The sequence below is a fragment of the Onychomys torridus genome, chromosome 18 (assembly GCF_903995425.1).
Source record: "Onychomys torridus chromosome 18, mOncTor1.1, whole genome shotgun sequence".
Lineage (NCBI taxonomy): Eukaryota > Metazoa > Chordata > Mammalia > Rodentia > Cricetidae > Onychomys > Onychomys torridus.
In genome coordinates, this window is record NC_050460.1 from 58,467,964 (window position 1) to 58,490,882 (window position 22,919).

A 22,919-nucleotide genomic window follows, 5' to 3' on the forward strand; every position below is an offset into this window, starting at 1 on the left:
AATACACAGAATGTCTTTCAAAAAGCATATCAGAAAATTTCAAAGGATTAAACTCATAGAAGGTAAGGGTTTTTTTGGGTTTTAGTTTTTTGAGTTTCTGATTTTTGTTCATTTGTTTGATTTTGGTTTTTCGAGACAGGGTTTCTCTGTGTAGTCCTGGCTGTCCTGGAACTCACAGAGATCCACCTGCCTCTGCCTCCTGAGTGCTGGGATTAAAGGAGTGCACCACCACTGCCTGGCTGAAAGTAAGACCTTTGAACAATGTAACTATGCTGGAAAACAATAAGAAAATATACATGTGTCTAGAATGCCTCAATAGTTTTTTGAATTACCTATTAGTCAAAGGAAAAATCATAATGAAGATTATAAAATATATGAAAACAAATCAAACTCCGTAAGATACAGTGGAAGTATTATCTACTAGGAAATATACCATCTTAAGCACATAACTAGAAAAAAAGAAAAACTATGGATTAATGAAGTGTACATCTCAGATTAGAGAAGGAACAGCTATGAGAAAGAAAAACTAGAATCTAGTTTTACTCACAGCTTGGATGCACAAATCTGACAAGGAAAATTTGAGTCATCAGAATCTAACCATACATCATAAGAACAAGATGGCATAACAGTTATGCTTCCACAGCAGCAAGATTATTCAGGTTTTTTTTTTATTTTGCTTTTAATGCTGTTCTTTATTTTGAACATTTTCTAAACAAACATACTTTAAGATAAAAACTATTTTTAGTAGTTAATATTCTGCTGATCTCCCTCTTCATGAGGTTAACTAGTCAATAAACAGCAAGAAGAACAAAGGTAGCTCAGAACAGCCATTCTGTCTGAGTAAGCCCACAACACCTTCTGTGACTTCAGTGTCTCTATTCAAATGGCTGAAAACACCTGACAGCTAGGAATATAAAAAGATTTACAAAGACAAGGAAGTGATGAAAAATGGTATGCTTTCCCTCAAATATTAAGGGAGTGTCTCATATACACACATCTATAAATAGAATCTATATTGTACTTTAATGAATAATTTAAAAGCACTTTGCAAACAGGGTTAAGAAAACAGGAACCTAAATGCTCAAAAATCAATACTTCTGTCCTATTCCAACCTGGTGAGTTATAGAAACAAACACTTTTTGGAAATGTTGTAAGCTAGATAGTAAGGTATCAAAAGGTTTAAAAACATTTACAAGCTTTGATCTTCTGAAAGTTATCCTTCAGAAGTATTCATCAATACACAATAATTTTGTATAGAATATTTATCAAAGCTTAAATACTACATAAAGTAAAATAAATTTTCAATCATAAGAAAGTAGTTCAATAAACTGGGATATCCACTAGAATAGCATGTAGCCATCTATAACCATATTTCAGAAGATCATCCATAATAGGGTAGAAGTTCTCATGATTTAGAAGCAAATTTATTTACTCATTTGTTTGTTTGGCATGGGAACATGAACACATGATCTCATGAATGCTAAACATATATTCTACCACTAAGCTACAATCCCAGTCCTGAAGGAAAAAAATAATTCATGGACTATGTTATGGAATGAATCACAACTTTAAGATATGCCTGGCATATCATACACCACACATACACATACACACACACACACACACACACACACAGACACAGAGAGAGAGAGAGAGAGAGAGAGAGAGAGAGAGAGAAAGAGAGAGAGAGATGGCCAAAGATCTTGGATATCTTTTGATAATTATCTCTAGTTTTCTTCTTGCTTCAATTTTTCTGTGCAAAGCATTTGTATTAGTTTATAGGTAGGAAACTGTTTTTTAAATTTAATATAAACTACCTCAAATAGATTGACTCTTCAGCAATCCAAATGTATTTATAATGAGTCTAACTGGTGGGGTCAGCAGACTTCTGCATGTTAGTTCTCTATGCCTGTACAGGCTATGACAAATTTAGACGCTCAAACAATATACCCTATAATCTCACAATCTTTGTGCATCAAGAACCTAAGCAGGCTTAACTGACCAACCCTCATGCTTAGGGACTCACAAGGGCACAGTCAAGGTGCTGGTCAGGCTGCTCTCTCAGCTGAGGATGTAACTGGTGTTTGTGCTGGGGTGGGGAGTCGGTTTCAGCAATTAACAGACTTGTTTCCCTGAACTAAGACTAAGTTCTCCCTGCTTCTGACGATTTGTTCTGAGTCCACCCTCACCTCCAGGAGGCTCTAACACGCTTCTAGCATTCCCACCTCCTCCATCAAGTCAAGAAGAGAATCAATAAATCAAATCCCCAACACAGTGGTCTTCCATGATACAACACGGAAGGGTTATCCTGTCACCTTGGCCATAGTTTGTGGTCTAGAAGAAAGGGACAGGAATTACATTCACATAAAGGGAATTTGCTTTTTTCTTTTGGAGATGATTGGCCCTCCTTAACTACATCCAGATTCTTGCAAAAAGCCCAGGCAAAAGAGGGAAGTGTGTGCTAGGATCTGAAGCTCTCTGATCAACCGACCATGAAGAAAACAGTCCCACTGCTATGTGCACAGCAAAGGCAGGACAGTACTATAAGAAGAAAAGCAAGAGCTCACTAAGGGTCATAGTAGACACAGAACTGTAACAGGAGCGCAAAAGGGGTATTCACCTTGAAGGAAGGTTAAGGTATAGGGAAAGAGAAAGGGACACTTTTCTCTATAGACATGCAGTACCAGGACAAGTTTTACAAAGGCAAGAACAGTATTCCCTGAAGGTCCAAATGTAAACGTTTAGTCCCGGGGTGATGGGACTAGGAGGTGCTGTGGTGGTTGAGCCCCCATAGTGCACTGAGACCAGGGTCTCTGATTCTCAGCTGGAAGACATGAGCCCTAGCTTGATGTGGCAAGTGCTAACACCATGATATACTTACCACAGGTCCAAATCCAAGAGACCACCTATTCTTGGGATTAAACCTCTAAAACTGTGAACCAAAATAAACCTCTCTTTACTGCATAAGGAGCTCATCACTCTGGGCATATCTCCTGATGCAAAGCTAACTAATCCACATGGTTCATCACAAAAAGCACAAACCACAGATGAGGTCTAGCTTCACATTCTAATTGGTCTCTTATAACCAACAAACCTAAGAAGCCTATGGGCAAGACCTGGAGGGCAACACATTAAGGCTTTGGGTGCCTCTACCATACCAACATCCTTGAGTCTTTTCAGTACAGTGAATATTACTAATATTTACCAGGGTTCAGGTTTCCTATACTTGTGAGGCATGAAAAATTCCACTCACTGGCCCCATTAGATGTGAGCAGATATACTAGCTGACCTTCCCATTGACCATCCAAAAGCCTCCAGGTTCTATAAAGAACAGACCCAGAGCCTCTGAGGAATTTTGACACAGGCATGCTGCTGAAAACTTACCCAGCATTTGGGAGGCTAAGGCAGAGAGATTTTTGAGTTTAAGTCCAATCTTGACTACATAGCAAGACATTTAAAACAGGTAATTTTATCAACTTCCAGAGGACAAAGTATATTCCCTTTCAAAAACTGTTCCAGGGAGAGTGAAGCACCATACTGACACTAACTCTGAAAACAGGCAATGCAGAAGAAGCTCATCACTGGCCAGTACTCCCTTATGAGTATGTACGATGATCCTAAATGAAATATTAGTATAATTCCAATAATATAGTTTAATGTAATATATCAGGACAAAGTAAGTAAATCCCAGGAGATTAATGATAGCTTAAAATTTAAAGATGTAAACTTTTATTTCAATGTAAGTGTAAAGAAGGAAAACGACAAAATTGTCTAAATAAGTATATTTAAAACATTGAATAGCAATCAAAGTGTATTTCTAGTTTTTCTAACACAGGGTCTCACTCTGTAGTCCAGGCTGGCCTCAAACTCAAAATCCTCCTGCCTCAGTCTCCTGAGTGCTGGGATCACAGGTGTCTGTCATCATGCCTAGCTGACGTTTTTAAAAAGCTCTCATTAACCTATTGGTAAATGAGACAATCTACAATCTAATAAAAAAGAATCTACTAAAATACAAAAGCAAAGTTCACAATTAAAGCTCTAACAGAATTATTCCTAAAGTGAAAAGCAATATAGGGATAACCTTATCCAATTTCTAGGAACTTCACATAGTATTTCATATAAAGTAAATAAAACAAAAAATAAAATAATTAAGGATTATAAAGATAGAATTTATCGGGGTTGGAGATTTAGCTCAGTGGTAGAGCGCTTGCCTAGCAAGCACAAGGCCTTGGGTTTGATCCTCAGCTCCAAAAGAAGAAAAGAAAAAAAAAAAGAAAAGAAAGATAGAATTTATCATTATGTAGAAACATACCACAAAAAAAGGCCAGGCATAGTGGTTCATGCCTTTAATCCCAGCACTCTAGAGGGAGAGGCAGGTCAATCTCTGAGTTAAGGCCAGCCTAGTCTACAGAGCAAGTTCCAGGACTGCCAGAGCAACACAGAAACCCTGTCTCAAAAAACAAAAACAAAAGAAAAATTAAACAGAAAATTCACCCACACCACGTAAGAAATCCAGTGTGCTTCAAAAGTAGCACTGCAGATCACCAGGAATGAGTGGTAATAAATGGTCATGGAACAATTAGTTAGGCACTTGAAAAAAATTCTAAAAGCAAATCTCTACCTCACAATCCATACAAAAAAATGAATTCCAAGTAAAATATAAAGGCCAAATATTTGAACTTTTTTAAAAAAAACTGTCTTATGGCCTTAAAGTTACACAGATTTCTCAAATAAGACCCAGTAACCCAATAATAAAGACTGATGAACTTGACCACATTAGAATTAAATATCTATTCATCAAAGCAATATTTTTTTTAAGAATAAGGAATAGGACAAAAGAAGAATCAGAAATATTATAAAGAACTTTGAAAAAGGTAAATCCAGAATACAAACCAGACATAAATAGATGAACAATATAAGATTACAACTTATACAAAAGAAAATCCAAGTAGTCAAAAGTGGGAAATGGGGTAGCAAAAATCCTCAGCCTCACCAGTAATCAAGAAAATGCACATTAGAACAGTCTGATAGTCGTACCTACCTTATTGGCAACAAAATATCTAAAGATTAAAGAATTCCTGAGGCTGAAAATGATGTTTTTGGAAAGTAATTGACAAGAACAAGGAGGCTATGATTCACAATCTCAGCAGTATTCACCAGGTACACTCCCCTGAGTGCCTAGCACAGAGCAAGGGTAAGCCAGTAGGACATGGCCACCAGCAGAAGCAGAGGCTGAGCAAGCTGCTAGAGAGAGACAGGAAGTGGAATTGGGATCAGATCAGACTCTACCAGATACCCATCTTGTCTGGAAATACATCAAAATCCTATTTACTTGGGGCAAACTCCCAAACAGTAGGGATCAACTCATCTTCTAAAGGCCAATCTGATTAGGTAACTACCACCTAAAACTTCCTAGCTAAGAAGACATAAAGCCAAGTCCCAAGCTGCATCAGTTTCCTAATTTGGCTACCAAGGATTCCCACAAACATATGAGCTTAAAACACTGCCCTTTGCTACCCAACAGTTCGAGGACAGCAGACAGATGTGAGTCCCACTGAACCAAAATCAAGGGCTGAGCTCCTTTCTGAGACCCTTCCTTTGCCTTTTTCAGAGGCTGCTACATCCCTTGGCATGTCCTGTTTTGTCTTCAGAGCTAGCGATGGCATCTAAAACCCTCACCTCACATCACTCTGACTCTTCTGTCTCCCTCTCCCAACTTTAAGGATACTTGTGATCATTGTGAGCCTGCCCAGACAACCCAGGATCACCTCCCTATTTTAAAACCAATTGATGAGCAACCTTTTTCTATCTGCTACCTAATTCCCTTGCCAAGCAACATAACACATCACAGGCTCTGGGGATGAGGGCATATTGTCAGGACGCCATCATTCTACTCAACACACAACCCCTCTCCATCTCACCCCCAATATCCCAACCGAGTCCCAACTCCTTGGTAATACCCATACATGAACCCTACCGCTTCCATATCAACTTATTCCATCTGTGCCCAGACATTTACAACTTATCCTTTAGGGCTTATCCCAAAGGCTGCTTCCTCTATGAGGCTTTCTGACACTCACAACTTTATCATCCCTCAGCACACTCAGCAAGCAGGCTGTGAATCCCACCCCCATCACAGGGTAGCCACTTGCAACCATCTGCTTACATGCTCTTCCTCAGTACAATTGGTGAGCCTTTCTAGGACAAGAACTCTGTTACACACACACACACACACACACACACACACACACACACACACACACACACACGAGCTCCCAGATCACAACACAGGATTCAGCAAGAAAAGAGTCCTTGTTTTAAGTATCTCAGAATACTCCTGAAACCTGGATGAAAAAAGAGGAAGCATCCCTTGAAGTTCCCTCCACAAAAGAAATGCCATGAGAAACTTAGGCCAGACAACTAGTTCAAGTAATTATTCCAAAAAACAAAGCTATCCACTCAGCTTGATGTACAACACACTGCCGTGTGAAAGAATTTATGCAAGCAACACATATCATTTTGTATTGCTGAGCTATGAAACAATTCTAAAGTAACCAACAAAATTACCCACAAGAGAAATAAAGACTTTTATCTGAAATGATTTACATTCCTCAAAATTATACACATAAAAGTAGACTTTGCTCCAACACAAAATGAATGCCTGACAATCACCAAAACTCACATTCTCAGCCTCTCTCCAGGGAAGGCTGAGAAGTGCGAGGGTGTTACAAGTGCCACTGTTTAGGGACAAGCTGCCCTGTAAACAGATACCTGTACATATTGCAATCAAGGGTTCTCTTTGTTTGATGGTAGTTTTCAAGAAAACAGACACTTGTTTAATGCCTGTGTTCATTACTTGATGTCCATATCCAGAAAACTCCCCACCTAGGGAGAAAAAGAAAAATCTCTATCTTTTCAAAGAGGAGATATGATTTGTTTTAAAAACAGTTCTCATTCAAGTTCAACAAAGATAGCCTTCCATTTTTAATAATATGAATTCTGAAATGATTTTTAATATAATTCCAAAAACTCACAGTGAAATGAAAGTTTGAAGGAAAACTGGGGAGGTGAGAGAGAGAATACTGATTCAGTACCATGGACAGTGAATCCACAACTTGCCAGTCGGTCCTTGCTGTAAAGACTCAGAGCCGCCCCAAAATCTGCAGCATTTCAGCAAGTGCTTAGGGGGAGGCAATTTCAATGTGTGAGCAGGTATTTTTATTATATTCCAAAGCACCATCCTCCTTCACCAAGAGGGCACACAATATACGTCTATACCAATCTGCTCCAGTTATCTCCTTTACAATAAAGCTCTGAGGTTTCTGTTCAAACAGAAATGACTTTGCCCCCACACATTAGAAAGTTCCAGAACTCAATGAAACTTATACAGAATCCAACCTCAACTGTCTAAACTGTTTCAAGAACCTGATGGGACTTTTACAATTTACACATGCAGTCTGCTCTCTGGTACCCAACAAGGCCAAATGAACAGCCTCTTCAAAACAGCTAACAAGGCCTGACATGGTGATACATGCCTAATCTCCTCGTTTGGAAGGCTGAGATAGGAAGACCTCAAGTTCCAGGCATGTCTAACCTGTATTCCAGTGGCCACATGAGGCCAAGAATAGCCATAAATGAGGCTCAACACAATATCGTAAGCTTAAAAATATTATAATATTGTCAGCAATTACTTTGTAACTCAGTTGTGAGGTTATTGAGCGTGTAAACTTTGTAGATGATAAAACACTGTCTCACAATGACATGCTTGGAACTTGGGATACAGAACAAGACCCTGACTCAAAAATGACAAGATGTAATCATGCTTCATATGTTTTATGTTGCATGCTTTTTTTCTTATAAAAAGTTGTGAAAATTCATCATAATCATGTGTGAATTTTCTTCTACCTACAAATGAGCATTACTGTGGCAACACCAGCTCTGAATTCCAGATACAATCTTTTCACTTATAAAGACTTTATTTCTAACAAACTTAATTTACTGTTTTCTATGTACACATGCCCACTCATGTGCACACATACATGCCACAGTGCTCCTGCAGTAATCAGTGGACAACTTTCAGGAATCTGTTTGCTCCTTTCACCATGGGTTCTAGGGACTGAACTCAGATCATCCAGCTTGCAAGGCACATGCTAAGCCATCCCACCGTCCTGGAAACATTTTTTTCAAAACTTTATAATATTAAGCTCTAACTATGTGCATGAAGTTGTATAAACTCAAAAGCATGTGCACCAAATGTGTATTAACAACGGCACAAGTGAAAGCATCATGGTTGAAAAAGGAAGTCCTCAGCTGAACAACATCTGAACTCGTAGCTGGAAGACCCAGCTCGCTGGTGGACCTCATGTCTCAAGACACCATGCCAAGCTCCTCTAGCCCCTCTGATGCCCCAGCCATTTCCAGGGAGCACTAATCTGTACATACTCCTCTCAGGAACAAAATGGGTATATCGGATGTTAGATAATGAACTGTCCTTGGTGTGAGGCCTGAGAGTCAGTTCTCAGTATAGACACACCCTGCAGTTCCTCTGGTACCCAGATCACAATTACGTCCAAAGAAGAGAAATGGGGCACACGTTTGCCTCACAAGTTTCGGGAGGGCTGTGTCAGAGAAATGTGTTGAGGGGGAGAGCATGTATGCTAGCTATTCAATCTGGCCTCCAAAGGTCTTTCTCCAAGGCCCTGGCATCCAGGATTCCTTTAGGTGCAGCACCCACTATAAAACCCTCCTCGACCTATAGTGCCATTGGCTCACATACAAAGCTAACGAGACTTGAAAGTCCATGGTGCCGTAAAGAAAAGGAAAAGGAAAATAACCAATCCTGGGTGGGACCCAACTTCCATTAACTGACAAATTTCCCACACAAACAATATAGTGCAGAGTAAGGAGGGAAACTAGACAACTAAACCCTTTCATTTAAACAAAACTCTTAGGGGAACAATAAGAAACAGGTCTAAGCGCACCTCTTTCCCAAAAAAGAAAATGCAGTGATCACAAAGAGGAACCAGCATCAGTCAGGTCTATTACCTGTCCTGGCTCTAATGGATGGCGCAGAAGGAGAGCCGAGAGGAAAAAATAGAGACAGGGGACCGCAGTGGAGGGGAGAGAAGAGGCCGCGCCCCGGCCTCGCCCCACGTCCATCCTCTGAGTTTCCTTTTTCACCCCCGAGTTCATCTCAGTCACAAGACATCCGTCCAAGCCTTGCAAATCCCAGTGAGATCACAGCCATCGTAGGCTGACCCCAAAGCCTGCTGAGTTATGTGCCCACTGACAACTTCTGAATTTGGGGAGGGAGTGGAGAGGCCTGGGTTCTCCTGAGTGGCTCCCCAACATGGGCAAGGGCCAGTTACCATCAGACTTTCACAAGGACCCTGGGCCTTGCCTGAACCCTCAGGCACGACCATGCAGGACCGGAAACTGAGCCCCTCGCTGGAAACTTCTGATTAGGACCCTGCTCTGGCCCCGGCTCCACGCCCAAGGGCCACCAAGGACCACTCTGCTGGGAAGCCTGACCCTCAACACCAGCACCCCTCTCTCTCTGTCCGGGAACCCATCCCCTTGCTCAGCCTGGTACCCCCGCCTCAAGCCTGGGATCTCCTGCCTTAAACCTGGAACCTCGCACCCAGCCCTGGGAGCCTCAGCCTTCAGCCCAGAGATCCCTGCCCTCGATCCTGGAACCCCTTGCCCTCAGTCCCTGAGAATCCTCAACCCTTAGCTTCGGACTTCCATCCTGGGACCCCTCGCCCTCAGCCTGGTACCCCTATCCTCTATCCTGGGACCTCTGCCCTCAGTCTGGGACCTCACCTCAGCCTGGGACCCTCGCCTGAACCTGAGGTCCCGGCCCTAGCCCTGAGATCGCCAACTTCAACCCACCCCCGGGACCCCCAACACGCCAGCTCGGATGAAGTTTTCTGACGGCGAACTTCCAGCCCTCCGGCCTTGCGCGGGGTCTCAGGGGCTGGCCTGGGACGCGGCGTGCAGGCTAACCCCCCGCGCTGGACACCCCCACCATCACCACCACCACCGCCGCCGCCACCACCACCGCCGCCGCCGCCGCCGCCGCCGCGACTTCAACCGGCCGCCACTCACTCACCTGCCCCGCCACGGACGGCGAGGCCGCGGGCCAGGGGGAGCCGAGGCTGCCGATCGGGTGGGGCAGAGGAGGCAGACTCGGCGCGACGCGAAGCCCGAGGCGACCAAGCGGCGGCCGCGGCGTCTCCTGGCTCAGGCGACGGTAAGCAGCGCCTCGAGCTCTGGCCCGAGCCCTGCGCGCGGCGAGGACCCGCCCCCTCCGCGCAGCCAACCACTCCCGCGCAGCCCGCCGGCTCTGGCCCCGCCCCCGCCCAAGGGCAGGGCCTGAGAAAGCGGGCGCCGGGATCCTATCGAACTGCAGGACGGTGACCAGCACGGCCAATCCGAGCGCGGGAAGCTCTCCGGCTGGAAGCCGTTTAGCGTCGAAGGGCGGTTAGGGTTGGGCGGGGCCCGACTCTGGGGCTGGAAAGAGGCGGGGCCGCTGGGAAGACTAGTCAACTGGTGGGGGCGGGGGCAGAACAGGGGCGGGGCCTGGGGCGGGGCCTCCAGAAGGCTAGAGGGAAGGGAGTGGAGACGTAGACGTGAGATGGCTGCGCGCGGCCTGCCTCTCCCCTGCGATCGCCTGCAGGTGCCCTCGCGGGAGACTGCAGACACGCAGTCTCGGTATTCTGGTATTCTGGGGCGGTCAGCTGGATCCACGGTCCTTAGCGACCATGCGGGCCTGATCTGTTGACCAGCGGCCGTTCGTGGGTTGCCCCTCTTCACGGGAGTTTTGGCTAGCCCACGCAACCCAGACTGCAGAACTTGCGTCCCAGGTTCTCTCGTGTGCTGGGCCTGCACATCTCTGCACAAATGACTCAAGGCTGAAGGCAGACGCAAGAACTGGCTGTGGCGGCTGTTGGAAAACATATCAATTTGTTTATATTATTATTATTATTATCATCATCATCTTTTGTGCACCTAACTCGGGAGATGTCTTGCTCTGTTTTGTTTCTACTAACTATCGTTTTCATCAGACTAAACTATCTTTCATCTGATTCTACTCTATCAGCTTACACTTGAAATTCCTTTCTGCACAACATGACGCGAAGGAACCAAGCCATATTGTCATCCCAGCATTGGTACAAGCTGGGAGTACTGGGACCCTGCCTTGCACCAGTGCCTAGATACCCAGGCTTCCTAAGGTCTTTCTACAGCACCCTGGACCAGCCAGAGAAAGGCCTCTTCAGACTCAGGGACCAGGCTTTGCCTTTCACAGGTGGGGAGCGTGAACCTCAGATTTCCCACCAGACATACAAGAAGCATCTCTGGGAAACAGGGTTACTTCTTTGTTGTCAGATGAACAGGTGGGTGAGAAGAGAAGTAGGTGAGGGTGAGAGTCTCCCTGAAATGACAAAACTCTTTGTCTAGCCCTGAGGCCTCAAACCCACCAAAGATTCACTTTGGTGGTAATAATAATATATTATACATGCAAAAGAGTCTATACATAGCTCTTAACCCTCCACCTGTTACAATTATGACCTCTTTTGTAGAGTTGGGAAGATCCTTGTAGGTCTGGAGCCTGTCACAGTAACCATGCGGCCCTTGGGAATGCCCAGAGTCATACAGGGATGATGTCCTGGAATCCACTCTGAGGAAAAAGTTCTAGACCCCATATTAGACATATACAGTGGTCATTGGGGGGTAGGTGGGACACAAAGGGGCGCGTGCTTATTTGTCTTCAAATATCACCTGTGAGATTCAATGACAACCTTTTAAAAGAAAGGGTCTGGGTGTGGGCAAGAGGAGGCTGTGCAGAGCCCTGCCCAGAGGCTAAGTCCAGCTGCAGCAAACCATGAATCTATACAAAGAAGGGATTCTGGGAAGGCCTATGGGCTCCCACCTGGGGAATGGAGTGGGCATGTGGGCAGCATCATTGCACATTACTGTACATGAACCCTGTGCTTGGGAGAGGGAGGAGTGCTCTGGTAGAGAAGAGGACCGAGGTTTGGAGGCGAGCAGCATGCTGGGAATCACTGAGATGAGGATCTCCCTGGAGGATGAACACAGCAGACTGAGACCAGCCCTCCCACAAGAAGCCAGACCTGATCAAGGACTTAGACCAAGATCCAAAGTGTCCACAGGACCAGCGTGCTCAGGCCATCAGCCTCCTAGGCTCTGCATAGAGGCTCTGGAGGCTGGAACTGAAGCAAGCTCTGCCAAAGTACCCCCCCCCTTCTCCAGATTACAGGTTGCCAGCCTCCTACTCTGCTCTCCAGGAGCCGGTGGGGGTGGGGGGGTGCTCAGCTGCCTACATCTCCTCCTGGAAGACACACTTAGTCATTAGGAGAGTAATGATAGTGTTTTCAAGGCAGCATGTTGGACCCTAACAACTTTCAATTATTTCCAGTTCCTGCCAACCCTGGCAAGAGAAAAAGCAGTTCATCTCAGGGCCCCACCCTTGACACGAAAGACAATTGAATAGGCTCTCCATTCCCTATCCCAGCAGATCTTTGAGAGCCAGGGCAGGCAGCCCCGCCCCTGGCTGTGGCAGCTGCTGACCCATCGCCCTCCCTCCACACATCCTTGCATCCCTCCCAATGCATGCTTCCTGTCTTCCATTAGCACCACTAGTGCGCTGTCAGCGTGGTCCTTCCCGGGAGAAGTGCACCCAGGGGCTTGCTTTATAAATAACTCCATGGTGTCTCGTTGGGGTGTGGAGAGTGTGGGGAGCGAAGGAACCTTGTAATTATCAACTGCTTACTCTGATGTCAGACCAAGCCCTAGGAAGTCTCCCAGCACTTGGCCCTCCAGATTGTTGCGCACATCCCTGCCACCAGAGAGCTGGGAGGCCACAGTTTCCAAAGGCTGGCACATCTGGAGGGGTGGGGGTGGAGGCCCCCTTTAGCTCCACATTAGATGGCTCAAAGTGCCGGTAAAATAGTTAGACACAGAAAGCAGTCACGATGGTAATTAATGTCAAATCCTCTGAGAGGCGCAGGCCTCCCCCCCCCCCCCCCCCCCCCCCCCCCCCGCCCTGGTGGAACGCAGCCCAAGCCCACACCAGCTCTACAGCTGCGGCCCCTCCCCTTCGGGTAGGCAGAGAGCAGAGGGACAGAGTACGGGGCAGGACCTCGAGTGGCCTCTGTTGACCGTCAGCCGGACTCCACTTCCTTGCTGAGCCTTCCTGGAGCTAGGAGCCACCTGCCCATCAGAAGGGCCTTTTGCACGAAGTGGAGAACGGGAGTATACACTTAACCGGTAGAAAACCAGAGAAGCTCTGCATCTAAGCCCCTCTTGCTGCGGGCCACATCTCTAGCTGTTTCTGCTGCTAACTCTTTCCCTGCACCAAGACAGCTGCTGTGCTCTCTCGGAAAAAGCTGCCTGAGCTAAGCAGGCTGCTTAGGGAACTCTGGGAGCCAGGGTGGTGTAGGGAAAATCAAAAGGCAAGAAGCCAGTGCCTCATTGGATTCCCTGTTTGGGAACTGCAATCATCATCAACATCATCCTCACCATCATCTTCATCACCATCATGCCTGGCTCCTCCTAGACAGTAGAATCCTAACGTCATGAATACACCTCACCTAACTTACCTGCTTGGTCTTGAATCTGATTGTTACTAGATGGGGCAATTAAAGGGTTCCTAACTTGCCTCACTGCCCCGTGTAAGAGGCAACAGCCACATGTGACCATATGCTGCCTCACTTGACAGGATCCTGTCCTTTGTGACTCGGGTTGGAGTGATGCAGAGACGGCAAAGCCATGGGAAGCCTCACTGAGGGCCCTCCAGCTGGGGCGGCAGAGCTGTGGAGAGCAGCGTGAATTGGAACCACATTCACCGCGAAAGCCTCCAGAGAAAAGACAGAGGGTCTCCAGTTGTCACATACTACACAGTCTTCTCTTGCAGCCGGTGTAACTTGGGTCTCCAGCCTCCCTGGTTCCTAGACATTTCCCAGCACCATGTTCTGTGGGAGTTCGTGGTTTCTGCATCCTGAGAAGGGTATGGTTCACCTTTTACCTAGGCACACCTTCCCATAGGACTCTGGCCCTGATCCTAAAAGACCTGGGTGAGCACAAGGACCAGAGACCAGGACTGATTTGCTGCCTGCCGGTAGCTGTGCAGTGGGAAATGTCAGCATTGATGGATGTTTCTTCTCAGACAAGGAAAGAATCTCAGGGTCAGTCACTTGGGTTCAGCCAAGCAGGAAACCCTAAAAGGAGAAGGGGGGAGTGGACATGTGCAGGAGGACCATATGGACCAGCCCATTGCTGACTGTGGCAGGGCTTTCAACAGCTGATTGTGGAAAAGGACCTGAGTCCCACAACCCACTGTCCCCAGTGGACTAGAGCTCTTGCTGTCTCCCGGCTCTCCACACTCCTTTCAAAAGGCAAGTGAGTCAGCAGCCTGCCTTGAAGTGGTACCTCTGAAACGGAGACTTCTTAGACCCTGGAGCCTGCATCCCTGCTGGAGAGAGGGGGGAAGAGGAAGTGGGAGAGGGAGAGAGAGAGAGAAAGAGAGAGGGGGGGGAGAGGGAGGGAGAGAGGGAGAGAGGGAGAGAGGGAGGGAGGGAGGGAGAGAGAAGGGGGGAGAAAGAGAGAAAGGGGGAGGGAGAGAGGGGGGGGGAGAGGGAGGGAGAGAGGGAGAGAGGGAGGGAGGGAAGGAGAGAGGGAGAGAGAAGGGGGAGAGAGGGAGAGAGAGAGGGAGAGAGGGAGAGAGAGTCTAGCTACTTCCATGTCCTAGGAGCCTTGGGCCCCCTCCTTACTCACAAGCAGCTCCAGCGTCACCATTTTTATAAGCAAAGTTTCTAATGTGTTTGTGTAAACAAAAGAAAAGCTGCATCTTCGTTCGCGTCACATGGCACCAGAGCACTGGGGTCAGCGGGGCTTTATTTCGGGAAGACTTGGAGCGCAATGGCAGCCAAACACCCCTCCCCTCTCTGTGCCTCTGCTGGCGCCATTAAGACTAAAATTAGATCCACTCTTGGTTTTAGTCATGAGCCCCGTGGCACCCCCCACCCTCCCTCCAGGCCCCCACTTGGTAATTACAAAGATACTAGAAGGGAGAGGCAAAGCTTTCAAACTCCAAATCCTGAGGCCGAGGCTGAGCAGACCAGTGAGGGCAAGCACCCTGCCCTTGGTTTACCTGCATACCATTAAGGTTGAGAATGGACTTTCCCTTTCATTTTGCCGCTTTCTAAAATTAGAGCCACCTTAAGCTTCCATTGACATGATCATCTCTAATTTCCACAGAGGATTTTAAGCGGTGGTACTATTTAGACAATTCCTCTAATAGAAAGAAGCTGGGAGGGAAGGGGTCCAACCTTACCAAGACTTTACCCGTTTTCTCAGTAAATATATGTGCATTCTACTTCCTTGTAATCAAAGATCTCCGGGAAATGTTTTAAGGTGAAAATTCAATAATATGAATGATGGAAAATGTACCATGAAACGGTAAGCTAAAAGCAGGAAGAATGCCCCACTTGGGTAGGAACACACACTGGGAGCCTAGGGGCCTTCCCTTTCTCACAAAAGATTCTTTGAGTCCTTTCTCTTCCCACCACAACTCCCTCCACAGTGATCCTGGATCTATCAAGCCCATGTCTTTATGATCCTGGCCTAGCCAATAGGAACTTGTTTGAAACCCATCAACAAGGCTAGGCAACAAAGCAAATCACCCCGAGGTCTACAGAATCTCTCCCTGGTTCCCTTCCTGGATACACATCCCTAGGTTCCCTCACTGCATCTCCAGGTCAGACTTTGAAGAACATACAGGTGACAAGGGTAAGCTCCCTCCTCCATACCTGAAGTGGAAGCCATGTGACACCACCACCCCACTCACCCTTGCCCAAACCCGGTCCCTCACACAGGGAGTGTCCCTGCTCATGACCCTTGTACTATGCCAACAAAGACCTGGGCAACACTAGACCATAAGGACCCTGTCTTACAGCCTCTCTTGTCCACTCTGCCGCTGGCCCCTGATCAGCTCCTAGAGAGACAAGGAGCGAAGGGAGAGGCATCTTCTCCAGCTTTGCATTCCCAGGTCTCAGTACCAACAACTGCTGAGAACCTGGGACGCAGAGGCCTTCCTCACTGAGGATGAGTTCCTGGAGGCAAGTCCCACCAGGTGCTGATGCTGACCACACACACACACACACACACACACACACACACACACACACACACGTGGCTCAGGCCAGTCTGTATCCTCAGCAACTTCTCTGAAACTCCAACCCCCTCTGCCTCAGCTGACAGGTCCCAGAAAAAGCCGAGGCACTGGCTGCTCTGCTATTAAGATAGAGAAGGGAGACCTGCCTCTCCCTAGTGCCCTGAGAAGGTGAAAAGCATTGTGAAAACACTGAAAAATCTACTGAGATTAGTAGCCATGGTGGCACACACTTTTAATCCAAGCACTTGAGAGGCAAAGCCAGGTGGATCTCTGTGAGTTCAATACCAGCTTGATCTACATAGCAAGTTCCTGGCCAGCCAAGGCTACATAGTGAGACTATGTCTTAGAAAGGAAAAAAAAAAAAAAAAAAAAAAAAAAAACCAAACCACTTTTAAAGTTTATAGCACAAACACTCCTTCTGATATTCATTTTCCCATAAATAAGCAAAGACAATGGAGATGGGTAATTTGATTCCATAATTAGCAGCTATTGGCCTCTCCCTTATTCTCTTAAGCAACAACAATGAGCATGCTCACAGCCAGTCAGACCACCCCAGATCCCAGCACCAGCCATCTTAAACACTCCACAGATGCCTTGACACAACTATACAACAACCACAGCTGATTGCCCCAGCAACAGAAGGCATGACCTCCCCCAGGGCTGTCGGAAATAATTTATACTAAACCTTTTGCTATTGCAACCTTACATAATTCTGCAAGTGTTTCTACCTTAACAAATGGGAGAACTTCACCCTGGTGGTCTGGCAGAGAGTTGGCTGCAAATTGTTAAAGGCCAGGCTGTGACTGGCCAAAAACAAGAGCATCCATGACCGTGATTGGTGCCAAAAAGCAAGATGATGATTGGTTCAAACACAAGCCTATGATTAGCACTAAGAGACAAGGTTGTGTTCAGTTCAAAGCCGACAATTGTGATAGGTCCAAATGTCCCAGTCTATAGAAGCAGGCTACTCAAGCTCACCGAGTGAATGCACTGGGAAACACTTCCTATGCTGCCTCCCTTGACGCCGCTGCGTTAGGCCCAATGAAAAGCTTCATCCCGCTCTTCTCCCTATCTGCTTTTAGAAATGTGGCCTGAGCTGGAAACAAAGAAGCAGAACAGGGAGACCTGAGGAACGGCAGAGGCAGTGCTGAACAAGTGGACAAGCGAAGCCACGAAAGGAGCAAGGCACCCAGTCGTCGGACAGCTGGGAAGGCAGCAGCCCCCGCCACACGCCCGGTTACATGACCATTAGAGGACCAAGGCTCAAAGAGCGTTACAGACCATCTTTGGAGTGACTCCTGAAAGGTACACAACCCACGGAGAAAAAGCTGAGGCCCAGAGGAAGATGTGGTTCCGGAAGCAGCAGCGAGTGAGCTTACTATGACATAGTGTACGTACCTGTCCAAGTGTCTGTGACCATGTGCAGTTTCCTGTGTATGCTCATGTGGACAACAGGAGTCGACGTTAGGCGACTTCATCAATCCCTCTCTATCTCATTATTTTTTAACTTAATGAATGTACTGTGTGTATCTGCATAATGTGTGGGCACATGTGCCACACTGTACCTGTAGAGGTGCAAGGACAAGTTGGTGGGACCAGGTCTCTTCTTCCACCTTTGTGTTGGTTCTGAGGATCAAATTCAGATTGCCAGACTTGCAAAGCCAATGCCTTTCCCCTTTGAACCATCTCACCAACACCCTACCTTATTTATTTCCTAATTTTTATTTTATTTTATTTTATGTGTAATGGGTGTTTTGCTTACATCACACGCATGCCCCCTACCCACGGAGGCCAGAAGAGGGAATCAGATTCCCTGGAGCTGGAGGTAAAAACAGTTGTGAGCCTCCATGTGAGTGCTGGGACTGGAACCTGGGACTCTTCTGGAAGAGCAGCTATGCTCTTAACTACTGAGACATCTCTCCAGCCACCCTCCACCTTATTTTTGAGACCAATCTCTCGCTGAACCTGGGAAGTCACCAATGCAGACAGACTGGCTGGCCACTGAGGGCCAGGGACCCTCCTGTGCCCATTTCCCAAACAAAGGAATCACGGACATACACTGTCACACCAAGATTTGTACATAGGCACTGGGGGTCTGAACTCAAGTCCTTGTCCTTGCAGGCAAGCACTCCACTGAGTTAGCCATCACCCTAGACCCAACATTCCTCCTTTCAAATTGATTGCCTCAGGTGTTTTGTCCCAGCAATGCAAAGCTGCCACAACACACAAAGGGTGGTGTGGTGGATCCCATGTATAAATCGCTTCAGATTGTATGGCGCGAACAGCCACGGACAGCTGTGAAGAAAGTGACTGGTACCAAGAATCTAAAGGGGAAGCAGAAGTATGATCGTAGAATTCCCAGGACCTCTCGCTGCAGTTATCCTCAGCCTCTGCCTGAGAGCCCAGGTTGTACCTAACGAGACGTCCTTACTGTGGAGAAGTGGGCCTGTGTCCACTTTCTTAGGGGTACAGACTATCCCTCCCTGGAGATGATCCAGATCTCCCCCACTTCACATGCCAGCCCTGTCCTTTCCTAAGGGGATGACCTGCCCAGCCAAGTCTCTCCACCATTCCCCGGAAACAGCCCATCTCCAGCCAGCCACAGGCCTGGGGAGGGGCCACCCAGTCTTATAGACAGTATGCCAGCAAAGTTTCCAGGGAACTCCAGGACTTGGTCCGGGGACTCAGGCTAGGATCTACAAGGCAACATATGAGATCTAGGTGGAGATATTGGTCTGACCCCAATGTCTTGAGATGTAAGAAAGAGCAGGATGGGGACTGAGGAACCCTGAGAGGACTCTCATGGGCCCAGGGACAGGTGTTCTAGGTATGGATGTTAGATGATGAGAGTTAACTGTCTCTCACAAAGGGGACAGGCTACTTTAGAAGACACACACAACATAGGCACTTGGACGTGGGTGCACAGAGCCCCTGGACTGTAGCACACACTGAGGCTATCATTCCTCCTTACCATTTACTCTAATGCTACATCCGAAGGTGGAGCAGGAACATGCTCCAGCAATTCCAGTCTTCTTGAGAGAGCAATGCCACCAGAACTTTGGAGATCTTATACACAATCTGTCCACAACAGCATTGTGAAAACAGACATTCAGAACTGTGTTGAATGTCAGCACAGTGCCCTTGTTTCTAAAATCTGTTAAATCTGTGTCCTATAACAAATGATCATATCCATTCATTTTAAGATGTGGAAACAGTCTTCCAATGTGCAAAAAATAAGTAAATAAACAAACCTCTTCCAAATAAAAGGTTTCCATGAGTTTTGTGATAGTTTTCAAAAAATGTACCAACGTTTGCTTTCCAGCTAGCATGCTAGGACAGTGATGTCGGGGAAAATGGAAATTTACCAGTCCAATTTCACCAAAAGCCTTTGCATAATTGATGGATGGTCTGAGCAAAGAATACCATGATTTTTGTAAGTACAGCCAGCAACACACTTTTTAAATTTCAATTTGCATATTTTTCCAAGATGTTCTTTTTAGCTCTGACAGCCAGCTATTGAAGCAAGAGTCTTAGATGAGACCCTTGGAATCACAGTTTCACAAGACTCTAAACTGAGGTGTTTAAAATAATAGAGCATATTCATTCACACTAGCCCCTAAAATAGTACCATAATTACTAATTTTAAATTAGTAACTCTAAATTAGTAATTGTGTTAAATTGCATGCACAATGTTTTTTTTTTTTTTTTTGTAAAATAGGTAGAAGTTTTTGAACTATTCATTTTATCTCAACCCTTTTGAGTTTAGGTATATTTTACATTGTGCTTAGTATTTTCAGTTACATACATCTGAGGAAATCAATTCATGTGATAGGCTGACTGACCCAAAAAAAAATTTAAAGACCACAAGCTAAAAAAATTTAACTTGCATGCATGTGTGCATGCTTGTGTGTGTGTGTGTGTGTGTGTGTGTGTGTGTGTGAGAGAGAGAGAGAGAGAGAGAGAGAGAGAGAGAGAGAGAGAGGATATGTGTGTATGCCCATGTGCAAACATGAATGCGTTTTACTGGAGATTGAATTTAAGAGTCTTTTGTATGTCAGGCATGAACTCGAGCTCCCACCTATAACCCCAGTGCACGGTAGAAGCAGGGAAAGTTGTTGTTGTTGTTTTTTTAAATTTATTTATTTTACGTGCACTGGTATTTTGCCATGGGTGTCAGACCTCCTGGAACTGGAATTACAGACAGTTGTGAGCTGCCATGTGGGTGCTGGGAATTGAACCTGGGTCCTCTGGAAGAGCAGTCAGTGCTCTTAGCCGCTGGACCATCTCTCCAGCCCAAGAAAAGGTATTAAGAGTTAAAAAAAAAAAACAAAAAACAAAAAACAAAAACCAGGTTTGGGGATTTAGCTCAGTGGTAGAGTGCTTGCCTAGCAAGCGCAAGGTCCTGGGTTCGATCCTCAGTTCCAAAACAAACAAACAAACAAAGAGTTAAAAACAAACAAAAGGGAAATTGGAGACATATAAAACAAGTGTAGCTGGAAGGGTTTATATTATCATATAGATGATAATATCCACTTACTCTCTTGATGTGTCCATGAAGCAAACCCCCTGCCTTGAACCCCTAACTACAAAACAGGAGTGAGAGAAGTCTAGGTTCAGAGCTGGCAAGATGGTCCAATGAACAGCCCTGAACCACTAATAACTTGGCATGCAGTAGCCGCCATCTGTATATTCTGTTCTCACCAGGCAGAACCGCCTGAATGCCCAATGGTGAACCATATCCACCTGCAGTCGGCCCATCGCCCTAATCATGGTGGAGGGGAGGAAAAGGAGGCACAGAGAAACCGATGTAACAGTTTGTGTTATGCAAGTGCACATGCCATGTTTCTGCCATATGTTCCTGCAGAACTTGCTACTTGCTCTTGAAGACACAAGACTGAAGCCATTCCCCTGGACTTTCATGACTGGCCCCTCTCAAAGCATGATGTAGGTGACCCACCAGACCCTGAGTTGGGCTAGAAAGGACAGCATTTGCCACTCTGTTTCTCCTGGGCTCTCTGGGGTCTGAACCACTGTGGGAAACCACTCGTCTACACCGCCATGCTGGCAAGGTCTTGGGCAGGTAGAGCCAGCCAGTAAGCAGCATTCTTCTGTGGTTCCTGCCTCCAGGTTCCTACCTTGAGTTTTCCTGCCTGACTTCCCTCAAAGGTAGAAGGGGACCTGAAGGAGTAAGCTGAAATAATCCCTTTCCTTTCCCAAGTTGGTTTTGGTCAGAGTGTTTTACACTGCAACAAATTAATTAATCTAGACCTGCAACCTTAATTTCTAAGTGGAGGCTGCCAGGCTACTGTGCCCCTTCCCTGCCCCTCCCACAGACCTTTGTTCGAAGTAAGGTATGTTGGTCATTGCCAAGAGCGCTGTCCAGCACACAGCCGTGAGGTAGGTGTGGAGCTACATTTTACTTAAAGGCAGAAGCAGCAATAAAAATGACACTATGTCCCTGTTCCTTTAATGCACGGTAGAAGCAGAGTCTTATGCAGTCCAAAGCTGGGACAGGTCCCCATAAGCCTGGGATTAGCAGCTCAGAAGCACGGCAGCATGAATCCTGTGACGTCCATGACCTCATTGCAGGATGGGCCTTCGAGTGCCTCAGTCATGAGAGCCTGAGAACCTGCCACCCCGTGTGTTATGTGTGATAACAAGTGACTCTCATCTCAGGACAAAACTGGAATTAAAATGTTCAAGGGGGAAAAATCTGTGACTGAGTTTGATGAGGATGGTGTGATTGATCCTTCCTGGGAGTTTATGTCTCAGCAAGAGTAGGGCTTTGGATTAAAGCCCTCAATCCTGGAAACATAAAACATTGCTCTTCTTGCTGCCTGTCACTTGAAACTCAACTATTTGGCTTAAGCTTATTTTTTTCTCCCTTTAAGCTGCCCGGCACATACTGTGCCCCAAGAGTGATTTGACAAAGCAAAGATATTTCTTTCCTAAGTCATCAAAAAGCAGTACCCCTCCAAGTGACCTGCATGTGTGAGAAGTTAAAGAAGGAAGGCACTCATCTGCACCATGAAACCGATGACCTCAGGGCCCAGACACCACCTGGTTGAGGCCAAGGCCTGATTCTCTCAGAGAGCGGCCCCGAGACCATACACACCTTACCAACAGAGCTGCATTGTTTTGCTTCAAGTCTGCCTCAGTTACTTTTCTGTTGGTGTGGTAAAACATGCTGGCAAAGGCAACTGGGGGGGGGCACGGAATTTATCCTCACAGTCCAAGTGTACAGTCCATCAGGAGGGAGTGGGGGGGACAAGGCTGCAGGGGTTTGAAGCAGCTGGTACATCCGGTGAATTAATGAAGGCGTGCCACTGTTCAGCTCCCTTTCTCCTCTCCTACAGTCTGGGCTCCCAGCCAGGGAATGGCCCACCCACAGCTGGGTGGGTCTTCCCACCTCAACTAACTCAATTAAGATCATCTACACAGGCATGCCCAGAAGCCTGTTTCATAGGTGACTGTAGAATCTGTCGAGTTGACAACTAAGCATCCCAAGGTCATAAACAACATCCCTGGGTCGAGTCAAACGACCAAGTAGAGAAGGAGCTCGGCTACAGGACTCCTTAGTCTGCTCCTCCTGGCAGGGTAAGGGTCTGGCTTGCTCCCTACCTTTGTTCCTCTCTCTAGCTCTGTCTTCCACATACTAGACTTCTCTTAGCTTTCTGAAGGTGCTTCTTCAAGATGTGAACAACATGCCGTGAAAAATGGAAAG

At 46.5% G+C, this 22,919-nt stretch overlaps 1 protein-coding gene across 12 annotated transcripts in view; it reads right to left on the reverse strand.

The window, feature by feature from the left end:
- Nucleotides 1-10,315, reverse strand: part of Pcbp3 (poly(rC) binding protein 3) — a 199,599-nt gene extending 189,284 nt beyond the window's left edge. For 7 of the 12 annotated variants that reach the window (XM_036167317.1, XM_036167316.1, XM_036167311.1 and 4 more), the window contains exon 1: nucleotides 10,112-10,314. The gene's annotated coding sequence lies outside the window, so the exon portion shown is untranslated. Of the gene's footprint in view, nucleotides 1-10,111 lie in introns of all 12 variants that reach the window. The other 5 variants (XM_036167315.1, XM_036167314.1, XM_036167309.1 and 2 more) reach the window with 1 other exon arrangement.
- Nucleotides 10,316-22,919: the final 12,604 nt, after the last annotated feature.